This window comes from Triticum aestivum, chromosome 3A, assembly GCF_018294505.1.
Source record: "Triticum aestivum cultivar Chinese Spring chromosome 3A, IWGSC CS RefSeq v2.1, whole genome shotgun sequence".
NCBI classification, from domain to species: Eukaryota; Viridiplantae; Streptophyta; class Magnoliopsida; order Poales; family Poaceae; genus Triticum; species Triticum aestivum.
Window position 1 is genome coordinate 658,729,510 of NC_057800.1, and position 3,102 is coordinate 658,732,611.

At 47.0% G+C, this 3,102-nt stretch overlaps 1 long non-coding RNA gene across 1 annotated transcript; it reads right to left on the reverse strand.

The window, feature by feature from the left end:
• Nucleotides 1–1,010: 1,010 nt before the first annotated feature.
• Nucleotides 1,011–1,671, reverse strand: LOC123058987 (uncharacterized). The gene is made up of 3 exons (XR_006427336.1): nt 1,262–1,671; nt 1,133–1,195; nt 1,011–1,042 (listed from the first exon to the last, which is right to left on the reverse strand). It is a non-coding gene; the product is annotated as an uncharacterized lncRNA (long non-coding RNA).
• Between the last annotated feature and the right edge of the window lie 1,431 nt (nt 1,672–3,102).

Consider the following 3,102-nt stretch of genomic DNA (forward strand, 5'->3'; position numbering starts at 1 on the left):
AGGCAGGGGGGCGCGCCCCCCACCCTCGTGGACAGGGTGTGCGCCCCCTGACGTTGATTCTTTCACCGGTATTTTTCATATATTCCAAAAATATTTTCCGTGAAGTTTCAGGTCATTCCGAGAACTTTTGTTTCTGCACAAAAATAAAACCATGGCAATTCTGCTGAAAACAGCGTCAGTCCGGGTTAGTTCCATTCAAATCATGCAAGTTAGAGTCCAAAATAAGGTCAAAAGTGTTTGGAAAAGTAGATACGATGGAGACGTACCAAGTATGTAGGTCATTTTAGAGCTAAGCTAGGTAAATAGGTCATTTTGTAGCTAACCTAGGTAAAATGGATCATATTGGAGGTAACCTATGTAAACTTGGTCATTTTTGAGTTAACTACGCATCTTATGCCATTTTTGACATAAGTAAGCTAATTATAGGTCTTTATTGAGCTAACCCAGGTAATTAAGTATATTAGAGCTAATTTAGCATTTTAGAGCTAACTTAGGTCATTTTGGAGCTAACTTAGGTAAAATTGATCATTTTGGAGCTAATTAGGCTTATTATGTCATTTTCGAGGAAAATAAGCTAACTATATGACATATATGATGTTATCAAGATTGTTATGCCATTTCAAACATAAGTAAGCTAATTATGCCATGTTTTACATATGTAAGCTAAGTGTATGTCATTTTTGAGCAAACCTAGCTAACTAAGCATATTAGAGATAACTTAGCATATTAGAGCTAACTTAGGTCATTTCGGAGGAAACAAAGCTAAGTATAGATCATTTTGGAGCTAAGTAAGCTAATTATGTCATTTTGGAGGAAGATTAGCTAAATCTAGGTCATTATGGTAAGCATTTTGGAGGAAATAAAGCTAAGTCTAGGTCTTTATGCATTTGGTAAGCAAAACACTAGAGAAAACTTACTGTCATCACGGAGGTGAAGGACCGATCGGGTTTGCGCCAGTGCCAGACGGAGAAGGACCAGTCGGGGTCGGGGTTGCGCCAGTGCGACACGGAGAAGGATCGGTCGATGCTTGTCGGGAGGCATGCTGCACCAAAGATCATTTGCAATGTCTCGTTAGCATGATGCAATTGAAATGTGAAAACTAGTAACTAATGACCATTCAAATGAAACTCACCATGTCCGCTATAGCAATCTGGGGCATCAGCGGAGGGGTCTAACCGTTTTTCTCGCACACGGACTGCACATTTTGTTTTTACGAGTCAGTCGTATTAGTCCGCTATAGCAATATGCACGAGAAACTTACCACGAGGAGCTCGTATAGGGCCCAGTGAGACGCGTCGTTCCGGTTCCTCTACGCCTCCAACAGACTAGTCGTCCTCTCGTCCAGCTCCATCTCCCTCTGCTTAGCCTGCCTATTTGCCTCCGCCAGAAGATCCTGGGCCCTAGCCTCGATGGCGAGCTCCACTGACCGTGATCGAGGCGGTATCTCAGGAAGAAGAACGAGTCCATGAAGAAGACAAACGGATGAAGTCGAACGAATCCTCACAAACACGACGTTAACGGAACCAACCCGAAGAAGCACACCGGAAAGAAGCAAACAACATGGTAATCAACCATCACATAATCATGGCATGATTCACAATCAAGTATGATGCATGTCCGGTTTAATGAGGCATGGCATGGCAAAATGCACAAACAATACTACAAATTAAGTGGAGCTCTATATGCAACGAGTTGCATATTGACGAAACACCACATTCAAGTTATTTAGTTCGATCTCGTTTATGTACCCAACAATATTAAATGTTTATTAACATGACAAGGGGTGAAGCACAACAAAACTACCTACCTAGGCAAGTTTAAATGAGGCCGGAAACAACGAACAACAATTCCGGTAAATCCCCATATGCATATTTTAGGTTTGGTAATGTTCTTCCCTAAACCATATTTTATAGTTGTTAAACATGCAAAGTAAAGTCACCAAGATAATCTATGCATTTTTCTACCCCATTTACATATAAAGTTTGTTAAATTTGGAGCTACAGTTATTTAGTTATGAATTAAAGCATTTAAACATATTATTAGAGAAAATTTAATCAAACAGCATTTTAAATATTTTAAACATGATTGAAAGTTGGATATTATGAAACTAGATAAAATTCTAAGCATTTTTCATATAAAGTTTGTTTAATTCCGATGCACGGGTCATGAGTAAATATATGCATGAATGCTAGGTTCTTTTCTGTAAAAACTGCAATTCCCCGGTTAAAAGACAAATTCACCGATCTGGAAAAAAGTAAGCGGGCCGAATCTGGCTGGCCCGAAAGCAGGGGACAAAAGGGGAGGGCGCTCAGGAGTGGCCTCACCATGGGCCTTGGCCCGATTCTGTGGAGGAGGCGGCCTGGCAGGGCACGCTGGGCCTTGGTGCTTGTCCACGCAGGCACTGGAACGGGTCAACGCAAGCGAGCGAGGCAGCGGTTGCGGGCGCAGCTCCTCTATTCGACAGGAAGCAGACAGAGGAGACGCGGGCGGCTCTGGTGAACTCCGACGAGGTCGCCGGTGGCCGGGGACGAGGCCCAGCCGGCGAGATCCGGCCAGGAACGGCAAGGGCGGCGGAGGCAACCTGTGGCTTGGCATCTTAGCGACGGTGAGGCAAAGCGAAGACGGCGGCGCCAGGTGGGTTCTGGGCGGAGACGACGCGGCGGTGCTCGAAGCAGAGGCGAGGCAGGGGCGGTCGAAGCAGGGGCATCTCCTTGAGGCCGCCGGCTGGATGCAGAGCAGGCAGGGCTGTTGGGACTCCGGCAAGCTGGGGAGGTCCGGCGCGCGAGGAAACGACACGGGAACGAAGGCTGGACGCGGGTCTGAGGCTCTCCAGCACGGATCGGTTGGGAACCGCGGCGGCGCAACGAGCTGGAGCTACGGGAGGCCATCCATGGCGGCGCTGCGAAGACAACAGAGAGAAGAGAGCAGCGGCATGAGAGAGAGAGAGAGAGAGAGAAAGAGACCGGAGGGGGAGACAGAGGGGAAACAAGGAAGGAGAAGGGCGCGAGGGATCCTAGTGCTCCGGTGGCTTGCGGTCGCCGGCGGCGCGGAGACGAGCACAGGCGGGTGAAGACGGGAGAAGCTGGGTTTGCTCGATTGGAT